This window comes from Cricetulus griseus, chromosome X (genome assembly GCF_003668045.3).
Source record: "Cricetulus griseus strain 17A/GY chromosome X, alternate assembly CriGri-PICRH-1.0, whole genome shotgun sequence".
NCBI lineage: Eukaryota > Metazoa > Chordata > Mammalia > Rodentia > Cricetidae > Cricetulus > Cricetulus griseus.
In genome coordinates this window covers 49,434,299-49,450,181 of record NC_048604.1, presented here as the reverse complement: position 1 = coordinate 49,450,181, position 15,883 = coordinate 49,434,299, and the positions used below count along the sequence as shown (strand labels likewise).

The window sequence follows — 15,883 nt, the reverse complement described above, 5'->3', positions numbered from 1 at the left end:
CTAAAATTGTTAACTTTGTGCTTTTCCTTATGTGTAGGATTTTATAATTATCCATATTATGCATTATCCTGTGTGCATGTATAATTGGAACATGTAATTGCCACCATGTGTATGTATTACTTCTTTTCCCTCTGGAAGCATTACAATTCTTTCACATGTAAGCACGTGTTATTAATGGATTCTGAAAATATTTAATGTATAATTTGCATGATTGTGATTTTCCACTTTACTCTCCCAATTTGTTGTGTGAACTCGTTAGAAACAGTACTCTCGTTCTGAACACGAAGAAGAATCTTCTCAAGTAAGAATTAGCTGTTATCAAGACAAGTGTTTTTAGGTGTTTTTTCCAGAGCCCCTTTTTGTGGTTTTTATTCTTGCCAAGGACATAAATTTGTATCCTTGTTGGCTGCAGTTGCAGTTCCTTGTTTTAAAAGATATAGAACATATTTCTTTTTCTTTGTATAAAACTAAATGGCCCATATGAGAATCAGACTCATGACCTTGGCCTCATTAGCACCATGAGCTAACCAATTCTGACATACAGAAATTCCACAAGCAACAAATAATAAGAGAAAACAGAGTGGTAAGAAGGCCTATTGGGAAATGATTTTTTTAAAAATAAAAATAGTGACCTTCACTTAACAGCTTATATAAATTCTTGAGCATGAACTTGCTCCATTTTCAGGATGAAAACAATATAAAAACATCAGAAGATATTGAAATCAGGCATGTTACCCTAACATACTTTCTTTCTTATATACACTGTAGATTTATATAGAACAAGGTTTCTGACCATCTGCTGGTAATATGCATTTGTCAATTTTTCTGTAGATTTTTATTTATCAAAATACCACTGGCAGTCAAACTGAGTTAGTGAGTAAAAGTATCCAATTCCCCAAACAGTACTGCCAGTTTATTTCAGTGTTGATTTGTAGTTCACTCCTTTTTTTCTTTTTATGTATTGTACCGAAGTAGAGAATATGGGGGAAATGCTACAGTTACAGTGATTTGGGTAAATAAGTTACCAAGATGAGTATTACTATAATGATGGGATTTGATGTAGGTTTTTTGCTGAAAATTAAGACCTATTCCTGATTCCTAATCATCTTTAATGCTTCCAAACTTAAGGAAAATCTTTTAGTTGAAATAAATAGTGAATGATTTATAATAATTTGTGGGTTTTTTGAAATTTCTCAAGACAAACATTTGAATTGGATATATCTGACATTATCAATGCTATCTCTACTTAGTAATAACAAGGAATAGTCTAGGGAATCTTATTATAATTTGATTTTTAATATTGAAATGAATCTACCACGTGATTAATACAATATACCTATGTAACCCAACTTAAAATCTTGGTGTGAAAAGAAAATGAAGATATTTGAGAAGTCATGTTTTTATATCTTACTTGAATACTCTCAATTCTAAAAATTTGTCATGACATGGTTCAGCAGAAGGATTTATTTTGTCAAAATACAGGTTTTAGGCTATTTTTTCGTATTTACTATAAAGATACTGTTACATGTGTTCTCCCTGTGTGGGTTTGTCCCTATACCACTAATTTGGAAGGATGTTTTTTGCTGGCCTACTTCCCAGGAACTGTTTTCTGTATCTTTGAGTCAGAATCAGAAATAAGTGGGACTTAATTAATTGCAATAAACTTAAAAATACATTCTAGCTCAAGAAAGAAGAAATTATATATAAATAGAAAAATAATGTAAGCTAGACATTCCAACTAAGGTAAAATATAAATACCCTGTATTTTATGTGGTATGTGGTACTCTGTAAATAGCGGTCATTGTTATCAATAAGGCCTTCATTAGGGTAGGCTGAGGTTCTTGATTCACCATTAATAATAATAGTAAAATTGCTAAAATGAGTTCTGTCTATGTTCTTGTACTTTCCGGGAAGGAGGCATGTGCTTGAAAATACAAGTTAGACTCACATATAATAAAGGATCTCAGTGAGGATGACCCTCAAGACATATAGTTAAGATGTTTCATTTTGGAGTGCATTTGTAGAACAGATTAAAAAGAGTTAGGCAGTTGGCTGGGCGTTGGTGGCGCACACCTTTAATCCCAGCACTCGGGAGGCAGAGGCAGGTGGATTTCTGTGAATTCGAGGCCAGCCTGGTCTCCAGAGTGGGTGCTAGGAGAGGCTCCAAAGCTACACAGAGAAACCCTGTCTCAAAAATCCAAAAAAAAAAAAAAGAGTTGGTAAGAAGATGGAGATATTGTTTTGGGGAAGCCTGGGCCATTTGATGAAACTTTGTCTCAAAATAAATGGGAAATGGGTAAAGAGTGGTAGAGTACTTAGCTGGTATGTGTGAGACTCTAGGGTCCATACGTAATACTAGAAACAAACAGAAAAAGAAAAGAACAGTACTACAAGGAAAGGACAGAGGGTCCTATGTTCTAGCTTACATGTTTAAATCTTATTTTGTATGAGTCCAACCCTAGAAAACATGCTTTAAGAAAGCTTGACCAGTAGGTTTTCTTTCTGTCTCGATATTTTAGCAACATAATTCAAAAATGATATTATAAAGGAACTATAAAACATCAAAGTCACACAATTACAAAATTGATAATGAAGTGATATATATATATATATATATATATATATATATATACATATATATATATGGATGGTATTGTGGTTGTGCTCATCATAATCAAATTTAAATTAAGACCCTTTGGTCAAAGATACATAATAAGTACCATCAATAGGTAATTTATTTCATATGAAATATCAATGCTAAATTGTACCCCACTTTAAAAGGCCATGGCAATTTTCTTTTTGTTCAAATACTGTTTAAGATTTGTTTATTGCATCTTTTCTTTTATAATGAAAGATCAAAAACTATGCTGAGGCTTGCTAACAAGATTTTAGACACAAATGATGTAACATGAACTGTGTTTTTTATCACAGTGGTGGTTGTGGCACACACCTTTAATCCCCGCACTCAGGAGGCAGAGGTTGGTGGATCTCTGAGTTTGAGGCCAGCCTGGTCTATAGAGTGAGTTCCAGGACAGCCAGGGTTACACAAAGAAATCCTGCCTCAAAAAATTCTGTTTCCATTTATGTGCTGTAAGACTGAAGGATACATTGAATTAATGTCAAATAGGCAATTTAGAATTCTGTTCCATTTAAAGAATATCATATTTATCCAAGAAATTATTTTTATTAGTTCAAATTAGAAACAAGCCTGCTTTACATGTCAATCCCTCTCCTCCTCCTTCACCCCCCACCCCATGCCCCCTCTGCTCCCCAGGGTGGGTAAGGACCACCATGGGGGATCCCCAAAGTCTGTCATATAAATCTGGACATGGCTTAGGCCCTCCCCCATGTGTCCAGGTTGAGAGAGCATCCCTCCATGTGTAATGGGCTGTCAAAGTCCTTTCTTACACCATGGATAAATACTGATCTACTACCAGAGGCCACATAGTTTGCCTAGGCCTCCTCACTGACATCCACATTCAGGGGATCTGGAACAGTCCTATGCTGGCCTCCCAGACATCAGTCTGGGGTCCATGCGCTCCCCTTTGTTTAGGTCAGCTGTCTCTGTGGGTTTCACCAGCCCTCTCTTGATCTCTTTGCTCATGACTCCTCCCTCTCTGCAACTGGATTCCAGTTCAGTTCAGTGTTTAACTGTGGGTGTCTGCCTCTGCTTCCACCAGTCACTGCTTGATGAAGGCTCTAGGATGGCATATAAGGTAGTCATCAGTCTCATTATAAGGGAAGGGCATTTAGGGTAGCCTCTCCACTTTTGCTTAGATTGCCAGTTGGTGTCATGCTTGTAGATCTGTATTCTGAAGAATTTGCATGTAAGTTTGTTTTTGACTTTCTGGCACCTGAAATCTTATAAACTTTCCATTTACTAATTCAGATAACAAATTGTATATGGGCCTTCCTCGAGTCTGTAATTGCCTAGGTAATGCATATGGTGTTATAACTTCTTAGAAGTGTACATAGTGAAGAAACTACAGAATAATATATGTATTCATCGAGAACTACTCTTTCAACTCTGATACCAGATTGTGATTGGCAATGACCAATTTGAAAGGTTTGAATGATCTCTTGATTCCTTTTCTAGTTGGCAAGTGATCACATCCAAATCCACAGTACTAAGAATGCTGTTATTCACATCAGTTGTCATTTGCATTTCCAAAGATAAGGAGCTGTCAAGTAAGGAGTGTATAAGAAAATGAAAGAAGATGCTTTATCCTATATGTTCTAGAAAATGCATCTCTCTGATCCTATTTCAGGAATAATGATTAAAAAATCGTTAGAATTTTCACCATTGAACTAAAGCCTAAATAATTTGCAAAGAATGAACACTATGGGCAGTGGGATGGATATATATCATAATTATGTGACATGTATTTTAGATAGAGAATAAGCCAGCGGAACTTCACAGTCTTATTGGGACCTAATTCTTTTACTCTATCATGTGCAAAATGAATCATTCTATTAGTAACAGGTAATAAATTAACTTTTTATAAAAGTTCAAGTTCCATATTTATTAATAATGTGACAGATGTGAAAATTTAAGTCATTGTATGAATGGCCTTTGCTTAACTCGTGACTGTATTTGATACTCTCATGGTGTTCAGATAAGTATATCCATATCTGTGGCTTGCATTTTACATGCATTGATGCAGATAATTTCACAAAAAGTACTTTAGACTAGCATCTAGTGGATCATGGTCCCTTTCTTAATTGTGTCTACTTTTCCAGCTGCATCTAAACACTGCAATAGTAGATGATCTGGTTTTGCTACTAAAAGGAGACAAGCAACTATAATTTTGTATATCAGACTTTGGATATATACTATTTATTAGTATTGTGCTATTCAGAAAATGTTTCATAACAGTCTTGATATATTTGCATTCTCAAGGAAAGGGTTACAATACCTTGATGTTTATGATGTTAAAATTATGTTAGATCATATATGGGAGATATTATTTATTTATTAGGTTTGGTGTTTTCTCTTAAACTGTACTCTATACATTATTGTTCCAGAAGATGTTAAAATAGCTTTGAAAAAGAAAAGATAAAATGTGGCAATGGTCTGTGGAATACTTACAACAAATAAATTGTGGATATACCAGGTTAAACACAGACACAATGTTCTATTTATTGCAGACTATCTAGTGACTTTTAACATGTTATTTTATTGTAAGTCTCTAAGAGCAGCTGGGTTATAAAACAATGTTCTAAAATAGTTAATTATTTACCATGTCTTTCACCAATCCCCACCCCTGTGTGTGTACATTTGTGGTGTGTTTAGTAACCTCTCATGTATAGCATGTAGTTTTCAAAAAGGTAATCAAAGCTTTTTTTTTTTTTTTTTTAGAGATAAACTCTTGTTTATGTACCCCTAGCTGCCATAGTGCTCTTTCTGTAGCTCATGCTGGTCTCAAACTTGCAGAGATCTTTCTGCATCTGCCTTCTGAGTACCAGAATTACACGTTCGTGCCACCATGCCTGGCTTCAAGCTGCTTCTTTTTATCTGTTGATTGTGTGAGTGAAACGAATGCTAGACAAAAAAAAAAAAAGGAAAATGCCATTTGCAAGATGCATATAGCCCTTATTAACAGAGTGTCTTGCTTATAGGAAATTCTTATTGAAATATTCATGGGAAATAAAAACTAAACAGGATTGCTTTAGAAGTAGAAGAAAGAACAGAATGATTTTAACTACTACATAAATAAAAATGATGTTCCGCTTTATACTAAGGATTTGGAAATAGTATGAATTTCTGCATCAGTGTTTTGCCAAGTTAGTTAAAGTTGATGAGTAAATAGCATATGGCTTTCAGATCCTGTGATCTAGTTACAACAATGGATCATAAATACTGTCTAAACACTGTCAGTTTGTAAACATTATTCTGTCTTAGAAGTTACATAACATATTCAAAAAGTATGTAATAGCATAATCACGTAATGTGAAAATAGCTGGCTGAGCTTGAACAATTACAGTAACACTCTTAAGGTGTGACTGCATGAAGCTGTGATCATGAAAAAAACTTCATGTTACAACATGTAAAATCCTCCTTGAACCATTACTGAGAAGGAAATAACATTGGAAATGGCCTGGATAGATATATTGCTAGAAACAGTTGTCCTACTTATGCAGTTTCAAAATGAAGTAGCAGAGAATCCCATATGGGAAAAGCTCTTGTACACATCCCCATGATGGTGTTCATCTCATGATGTTTGATTCCATTTTGATGGGTTTGTTGATAGCATGATTCCTGCTGTCACTCTGATTTGTGTTTATTATAGCTGTTTCCTTTTTAATAAAGGAGGCTGTTGCATATAAACACTGACATGAAGCTATCTTTTCAGAAATTGCATTCTGTATGCTGGTATAGTCATTGCTACATTGTAAAGTATGTGTTTTGCTATCAACAGGGTAGGATTATGTTTAATGTATCAATTAGTATGTTTTGTTGTTTCAGTATAAGAAAGGACTGATAATTGTATATATTTGGAATTCATAAGGCAGTGTACAATGTCAAGGAGAAATAGAAATGTAGGTAATACACTACATACATCCAGAGAGAACAAATAGAGGACTGCACAGCAGTGAGAATGAGCATGTGGAAAGTACGGTTGGGATGGTACTGGTTTTCCTACTTTTAGCCCCATATTAATCCCTGCTCAACTCCTTCTTCAGGGATCCTCACATCCTCTTATAGCTTCTCATCTGGGCCCCTGATACAGGTGCCACTTAACTTCAGGCAACCTGTGCAGGTCTTGTCTGCTGAACCTGAGATCTGAGGACCTGAAAGAATTGGGTATACTCCAGTCTAATGCTGTAGACAACCTTACTTCAGTTTCTGTGCACTTTTATACACAAATGAAAAAAGAAAGTACTTAGGAGGCAGAGGATCTCTGTGAGTTCGAGACCATCCTCATTTACAAGAGCTAGTTCTAGGACAGCCTCCAAAGCCGCAGAGAAACCCTGTCTCGAACCTCCCCCCCAAAAAAAAAGATAAAAAGAAAGAAAGCAATAATCAAATAAAAGTTGTTTGATTTCAGAAACGCATGTAAATTAAGGTTAGTAAACACATTCTAAATAATAACAGAGTTTCCCTTTGCCAGAACTTACTCAGGACAGAGCAATTGATACACAATTGCCTGGCACGTACTATATAGATTCTATCTGGGAAAACACAAAAGCAGGCAGAAGGCCATATCCAGATTCAGGGTACACTGAGGACAACACTCAGCATATCCTTTCACCAGATTGGTTTCCATAGCTATGTTCTGACATCCAACAGGAATCAGCATGTCTTACAAATTGAGTGTAAATGTTTGTCACAGGCGCATGAAATCATGACCAAGAACAATCCAGGGAACAAAATGCACCTGAGGTAAAAGGCCCTATACCGTTTTTCCTGGCATCTCTCTCACAGTTCCTCAAGGCACTGTTCACCATGCATCATTGTTGTGACCATGGTCCAACAGTGATCTAATTCACAATTTGTCCAAAACTCCTGGGAAAAGACAATCTAAAATCATTAGACATCCACTACCATGCAAACTGAAATTTCAAATCCTCCCATGCCATAGCCAAGGGCAGGTGCTGAGAGATCCTATGCTGAAAACTCTGGCAAAAATGGAAAGGCAACAAGGCAAGGGACTGTCACAAGCACAGTTTTGCTATTTGTGATAAATGATATTTCTTCTCTCCTGGAGCTGCTTTCAACAACCCCATGCCTAAGCGGTTTGTTGTCGTTTTTACATTTGTGTTCGGCCAGAGAAAAATAAATGTCTGCAAAATAAGTGGAACACCATTGACTAGAAAGGATGAAGACAATAGGGCATTGGGTCTGGGAGTAATCCTGTTGCAACTACTGTAAGATATTCTGGCATAGTATCATTGTAGGCATATATAATTGCGTGTCATAAGATGTCAGCAAACTCTAAACTCATCTCCTCGTCTCCTCACTATATTTACTTTTACTCAATAGATGCATCTTACTCAACAATTCTCTATCTTCCCCCAGCTCCTCCCTCCCTCATTCCTTCCCTCCCTCTCTCCCTCTCTGTCTCTCTCCTTCTTCTCTCTCAGAAGAAGGGAGGGAGAGAGAGAGAGAGAGAGAGAGAGAGAGAGAGAGAGAGAGAGAGAGAGAGAGGAAGGAAGGAAGGAAGGAAGGAAGGAAGGAAGGAAGGAAGGAAGGAAGGAAGGAAGGAAGAAGGAAGCCAGGCAGGCAGGCAGGCAGGCGGGCAGGCATGGCATGGCAGAAGTGCAAACAGGAGAATTTAGCATACTTCCTTTGGTTCCTATGTTGCTTCCGTGGTCAAAGGTGGCATTGGCTGAGAGAGTGAGATACAGGATTGTAGACATATGCCTTATAATCACCACTATATGCTGTCACCTCATTTGGCAGCTTCAAGTCTTCTCATGCTGCTGTTCATTTTCACAGAAAGACTGCTTACCCCATTCAGGAAGAAATCCCACCAAGTGTACACATGTTTATTGGATAGAATGTTGATGAACAATGGACGTTCTGTGATTCAGAGAGTGTGAAGGCAGTAGCAGCCCTCCTGCAATCATGTTCCTTCTCTGTTTCCCAGTAATCTATTCACTGCCTCTCTCCTCCTCCACATGCATACACGTTCTACTTTCCTTTTCCTTTGGTTGCTGTGATTCTACCTTGTTTCTGGAGAACCACAGCCTGAAATCCACTTCCCCCAGAGTCTTTTTTTAATATTTATCCACCTTAGCCTTATGGAAGCTATAGATAAACACTTTCTTTGGAACTTTATCCTCTATCTCAAAGGAACTGGCTTTCAGCTTTGTATCTGAAGTAAGGATGGAGATAAGAAAGACTTTCTGCACCAAAGAGACATTTAAGAGGATGAGAAGCAGGGAAATCGGAAAGCTAAGGAGCAGTGAGTTGTTACATTTAATTGGATTTGGGGTAGGTAATAAATTGTGAATGGAGTAGTACAAGATAAATTCAGGATTTTTCCATTGAGACCAGGTCTCTCAGGGTCTCAAGTGTCTAAAAAATTCATTCTTGTTAGGTAAATAAATAAGGCTTGAGGATAGGACCACACAGTCAGTAAGTTGACTTGAGAAAGCCACTGTCTAATTACCAAGATGATCTTGTCATGTGATACTAAGGTTTTATTCCCATAATACAGAAATAGTTATGCTTCACTGAATACTGGTGAATTGGCCTCGTAGATACAGTATGCCTAGTTTGTAAACGTTCCATTCAGTAAAATGTATGCACACTGTGGGATTTGTTCTTGAGTGGCTAATGATAAGTCTGTGTGTGAAAAGGAATATTTTCATAAGTATGTCTGAAGTTTCCAAATATGGTGACAGCTTATTATAGGAGGGCATCTGCCCTGTCTCTGTAACATCTAGACCTTGTTTCCCTATCCAACACTAGGTCTGACCCTTGAAACAACTATGAAGGCCAAAGGAAGATGTACTAATTTCTGCTGTCTCTCTGTCTATCACTCACCATCTATTTCTTCCTTATCTGTAGAGAGGGAGAGGGGAGGGATGGATGGAGAGAGCCGGAGTGGGGAGGAGAGAATAAGCATTTGTGGAAGAACTTGGAGTATCTAAGGGGCCTTTCAAGTTTAATCCTTTTGTCTCATGTGGCAAACCAATCCTTTCCTTTAAAATATCCCTCCCTATATCATAAAGGGAAACCTTTTCTGTTACAAGATAGCATGATCAAGCATGATCAGGTGGTATCTTAGTTAGGATTTCTACTGCTGTGAAGAGGCAACATGGCCATAACAACTCTTACAAAGATAAATATTTAATTGTGGCTGACTGATGGTCCAAAAGTTTAGTCCATAGTCAGCATGGTGGGAAACATGGTGACAGGTAGGCAGACGTGATGTTACAGAGTAGCTGAGAGTTCTGTATCCAGATCAGCAGGCATCAGGGAGAGAGAAAGAGACACTGGGCCTAGCTTTGAGCATTTGAAACCTCAAAGCCCACTCCAATGACACACTTCCTCCAACAAGGTCACACAAACTCCAAAGTAAAGTAAAGTTGCAAGATAGCAATATTAGTTTTCTAATTGTTTAGGGGAATGAAATTATCAACCCAGAATTTTCCTCTCAAATTTTGTGTTTTATTTTAAGTTTTTTGAAGGATGGTATAACTAATTATATTATTGTAGCTATAATTAAATTTTGAATGAAAAAAGAAGATGGTTAAATGTGATGTACAAGTGATACACTTTGTTTGAGTTGACTCTGCAGTCCATTTGAATATTTTTATATTTACTAAGCTTTTACAGGTTTTAGATTCAGTATGACTATAACAGTAGTTCTCAATCTTCCTAATGCTACAACCCTTTAATATAGTTTCTCATGTTGTGGTGACCCCCAATCATAAAACTATTTTTTGTTGCTGCTTCATAACTGTAATTTTGCTACTGTTATGAACCAAAATGTAAATATCTGATAAGCAGGATATATGATACTCTACCCCTGTGAAAAGGTTGTTTGATCCCCAAAGGGGTCAGGACCCACAGGTTGTGAACCACTGGACTAGAACATATTTCAAGTACTCCTTGTGTTCATTTCCTTAGCCCTTATCATTAGCTGGCAAAAAGTGTTACTGTAGATCCCTTGGGCAGCACGACTACATCTCCTTTAGAGGCAGATTATTTCTCCTGAGTTTTGTTTGCTTTCCTTTTGGCTTTGTTTGTGGAACTCACAACCTTGTGCTAGCCAAGTGCTCTACAAATGAGTTACACCCCGAGTCTCTAGTATTTTTCTGCCTACTTTTTGGGAACCTGACTATAGTAATATGTGTAGCTTAGGTAGGTTGAAGCACAGATCCAAATGTAGCCACAATGTCATCTACTTTTCAGTAATTTTTTGATATTACAAAAGAATCATGGCCATCAAGATGGCTCACTAGGTTAAATGACATAATATTTCATTGCTGTTTAGCCTACTTTTAGGCTCTTGACTCCTTCACAGATGATAAATCCTCCTATGCTGTGCTTTTACAGTTTCTGATAATGAAAGTCACAAGGCTGTTCTAATCCTCAAATGCCACCACTTCACTTTGCCTCTGTATTCCATTTTCTATTCATTTCTATTCAGCCCAGAAGCCTCATGTCTTACCAAGTTTATATAATCAAAAGGTCATTGAATGGTTTTCTTTTATCCGTGGCTTACCTTTTTCATAATTAGTTGTCATTGATGCACTCTCAATGCTTAAATGAAATATTTTCTAGATTAGTATCTCTAGATGCTACATTAATGAACAGCAACTTTTTCATAGCAGAACCTAAAGGAGCTTTGGTTACAAATTAAAAAATGGCTTATTTTAGAGATGAGGACATTTTAGTTGTAGGGCCTTTGCCTAGTATAACATGAGTCCTGCATTTGTTCCCCAATGACCCCCACCCTGCATCATTTTTAGCACTCCTATAGAAAATATTTTAGAAACCTCATCTTAAAAAATAATTTTTCTGAATCTGGTTATAGTTGCCATGCGTTTCACAGCAACTTTCTTCTAATGTCACTGAAGAAAGTGATGTTCTCACATGGCGCTCAGTTCCCACCCACTTTCATAAATGGAAGCATTCAATAACACTTGTGCAAAGTAGTAGATGTCGTATCCCTTTGTGACAGATGAGGTTGAGTTCTTGAGAGGTGGAATCACTGGGATGAGAAAACATAGGAGACATTTTTATTATCCAGGATAGCATAAAGTCTTAAACTTATTTTTCCTCTGGCCATTCTAATCTATATAACAAGAAAGTCATTGTGTAAGCAGCCATGACCTTACTGGGGAGAAAGGGAAAAGGAAAGTAAAAGATAAAGGTTAGATATGTGTTCTATTCCTAAAGAATACCTTAGAGAATTTAAAAGAAATCCTTTGTACTGCTTTCCCAGGCCCCCCTGTGAGAATAATAGAAGGTCAGAAAAATCTATTGGAATAATCCAGGCTAGAGATAATAATACTTGATATCACAATAGTGTTAGTACAAATGGCAAAAATGTACTCAGTTACCCAACTGTATCAGTTTAAATCATGTGAAATTCTCAATATTTAGCCACTGTCACTCAGTAGAAAGTTCATTGTCTAAAATTTCTATTTTTGAAAGTTAAATGGGCATAATTTTACTGAAAGAATAGAATAGATGTGTGGGAGGTGAAAGGACTCTAATCTGGAAACATTTGTCAGGCTTCTGACATTAAGCAATTGGTAGTAAAGTTGATATTATATGAAATAATGTGAGCCCAAGGCTATAAACCAGGCACTTTTAGAGGTAGTCAGCTTTGGAGTTGGTTTCCTCAACTTTCATTTTGGGCTAGTGTTTCTTTTGATGCATAGCAATGGCCACAAGCAGACACTGAACAACAACATATGTATGCTTTACTCTGTTTGAGTGTGTGTGTGTGTGTGTGTGTGTGTGTGTGTGTGTGTGTGTGTGTGTGTGTGTGTGTACACATATATGTGTTCATATTGAAGACAAAGTAATCGAACTGTCCTAGTAATAACTATTGATAGGTGTGGCTAGCTTCCCATATGAAGGTCTCTATGCTACCTTTAGGTAATACGGTTTGAAAATGTGATTTCAATGCCTTTTTTAAAACACCATTCCACATCTCTTTCCACTTTTATTGTCTAAACTTGTTTCCTCCCTGCTTTATTATATTCTTTTATGACTTCCTGTCACTCTAAATCAGGTGATATTCAGCTAGGGTCTGTGTTATCACATACAATTTGGAATGATTATCTTCTTTGTTTATTGTTTGGTTTGATATGATTTTTCTTTATAATAGTGTTCCACTCTGTAATCCATCCTATTCTGGAACTTAGGATCTCCCTGCCTTCCATATGCTAGAACATCAGTAATGCTTAGCTTCAAGAATTGACTTAATGTTCTGTGATCAAGTGACATGGGAGCACTATGACGACATCTCATCCACATGGCAGGAATAAGATTAATACGTGTGTCCATAGAAATGAAAGGAAAGAATTTAACAATGTATTTTCTTTAGGGGTATTAAGGTATGAGGTGACTTCATTGTGGCAAAGTACAATATTGTGAAAATATGTTGTGTTGAGTGACAATCCAATCTAAGTAGAGTGCTGATAACATAATTTTAATAGACATCACAGTATTTGTGTACCATGAGTTAAAGTTGATTGTTCATCCTTCTGTGATTTTGTCTGTTTTGGGTACTATGGAAGATGATTTCTTCTGCATTTGAGTTTATGAGGGAAGAAATAGAATTGGACTAAAAAGGTGTTAGAGGATTTAACAGAAAACTTAAGTGAGTCATTCAGTTTGTCCAAATTTAGTAATCATCAGAGCTGTTTGTTCAGGCTCCTGTTTTCAAGATGATAAATTGTGTATGAACATAAATGATGCCCTAAGTCACTGAAAGGCATGCCTCATTCTGTTGCTGTGAAATGTTTGTGTTAGACACTCATTAAAAGTAGAATTGCTCCACTTTTTGTTTAGCATTTTCTTTCCTCAGACATATGATAAAGCAAGAAATTGATGGTGATGAGAAACAAAACTCTACCTTGTATATATAAGCATGCTTTACATATATGTCTGATTACATTTTGATTTCTCATTCTCTTTTGGGGGTTGCTCATTTCCTTATTCTCTTGAAGGCATTTAAAATGAGTTGTCTTAAGTACACAAATCACTAATAGGAGGCATGGTGTGATAGAGCAGAAATACTGTTGTGTTTTCTGTATTTTTAGCAGAAATTAACACAAGTATGTATTAATTGTGAAGTTTCATAATACAATACAGCCATTTCCCAAAGTATGCTTCAAGACTCCCAAGGATTTCTGTCAATAAACGTGAGAGGTTGGTGATGAAATTGGAAACTCCCATCTATTTTCATTCTCCTAGCCATGTGTTCGTTCATACATCCCAGCTCAATTTTCATGTTTTATAAACGGGATTTTATTATAAGACTGTGAAAAGAAATTGTTCTTCTGGAGTAAATTTTTTAAAAAAACCCACAGCTTTGATTGAAAGAACAGGAACTTACAATAGAGAATCTGAACGTAGATTCTCATCTTAGTCATCACCATAAGCTCTCTGAGTGCATTGCTCCATTGTGAAGATCAAATGAGACATGCACAAAATGAGTATCGCAGTTATTAAGTTGGTGATCAGTGTTTCCTCAAATGTCTATCCTAGTTTCTTTATGTGAATTTCACCTAAATAACTATATCTGACATCCTTTAAAACATATGCGTATGTATGTATGTATGTATGTATGTATGTATGTATGTATGTATGTATACATATATGTTTGTGTTTCTGATCTTCACAAGGAAAACTAACAAGCATTTTAATTATATTTGTTACTATGTAGTTTGTCTTCTTTTTTTCTAAATTATCTACAATTAAAGATTTAGAGCCTATTCCCAAAGCATATCCTCTTAGTGTTGAGATAGCAAGCCTCTTAGCTCTTTAGATAGCCAATGCCCTCTAGCTGGTTGCATCAGAAACCTTATACAATTTTATCCACTTAGCTTAGTGAGTCATAAAAATTATTGTCAACCTGTATATATACCAGGAAGGCAACGATTTAAAAACACAGTCATTCTCCTTCCCAATCCCTTTCTTTCTTCTGTCTGTCTATCCTGTTTGTTTGTTTGAAACAGCGTCTCATATAGCTCAAGCTGTCTTAAATTCGCTAAGTAACAAAGAATTGACCCTTGAATTTTTGATCTTCCTGTCTCCATCTCCTCAACTGCTAGAATGAAAGAATGTAGAATGTTTCACTATGCCTGGTAAATGCAGTTCTGGATATCAAGTCCAGGCTTTGTGCATACTAGTCAAATGTTCTATCAATTATTCTACTTCCCCAGCTCCTTTTTATCTTTCTTCCTCCCCTTCTGTTCTTACTCTATTACTTTGTATTCAAATATGCTAATTTACAAAGACCAAAGGAAGGAAGGGTGGAAGGGAGAGAGACACACACACACACACACGCACACACACACACACACACACACACACACACACACACAGAGAGAGAGAGAGAGAGGAGAGAGGAGAGGAGAGAGAGAGAGAGAGAGAGAGAGAGAGAGAGAGAGAGAGAGAGAGAGAGAGAGAGAGAGAGAGAGAGAGAGAACAGCAAGCGTATACTTGGAATAGGAATATGGCAATTTGATAATGGAAGACATCCTAGTTCTTTTTCACTCCATAACCCAAGCCCTATTTAGATAGACAATTTCTTCATTATGGGAAAAATATGTTTTGACAAGTTGACTAGTTTCTCTCTGGGTTTCCATTTGCCTTGAGCAGAATCTTCAACCATCTTGTATGGATGGGCCAAATGTGTTTATGTGTTGGGGTCCATGTTAAATGAAAAAGTTAGATGTGCACTAGCTTCCATAATAGGAACAGCACGAATTGAAACAGAAGGATAATAGAAACCAGTGCAGGGTGTCTAGGCAAGATGGGAAAGCAAATTACTTGGAATATGAATCGCATGATGACTATTGTAATGCTCCTATTATTTTCTGAAAACTCAGGATGGCTTATGTTGAGCCTGAACCAGAAGGATTTCTGTGTCCATTCTAGGTACAATCAGTTTAAAATGAACTAAAGCAGGTGAATGCTGAAAACATTAAATGTCACCATTTGTTATATAACCCAATCACCACATTTTTCTGATTGCAAAGTGAGTACTTCACTCCTGCCTGGTGTTTGTTAGTAGTTCTGATTAACGTATTGAAGCTCTAATAACCTTGTAAGGATGATTTCAAATAAACATCATGTTAAGGATGCAAGGGCATTTTTCTAACACCTCACTTTCGGCTGCCTAAAGAACACAGAACAAAATTCAGACTTGAAATACCATTTTCTTTCCTATTGGGGGATCATTCA

The 15,883-nt window shown here is 36.7% G+C and overlaps 1 protein-coding gene and 1 long non-coding RNA gene across 12 annotated transcripts in view; both read left to right on the top strand.

The window, feature by feature from the left end:
* Positions 1-15,883, top strand: part of LOC100768845 (protein diaphanous homolog 2) — a 735,817-nt gene that overhangs the window by 488,127 nt on the left and 231,807 nt on the right. The gene's annotated exons all lie outside the window — the stretch shown is intronic.
* LOC113830907 overlaps positions 1-15,883 on the top strand; it is a 61,243-nt gene that overhangs the window by 31,425 nt on the left and 13,935 nt on the right. The gene's annotated exons all lie outside the window — the stretch shown is intronic.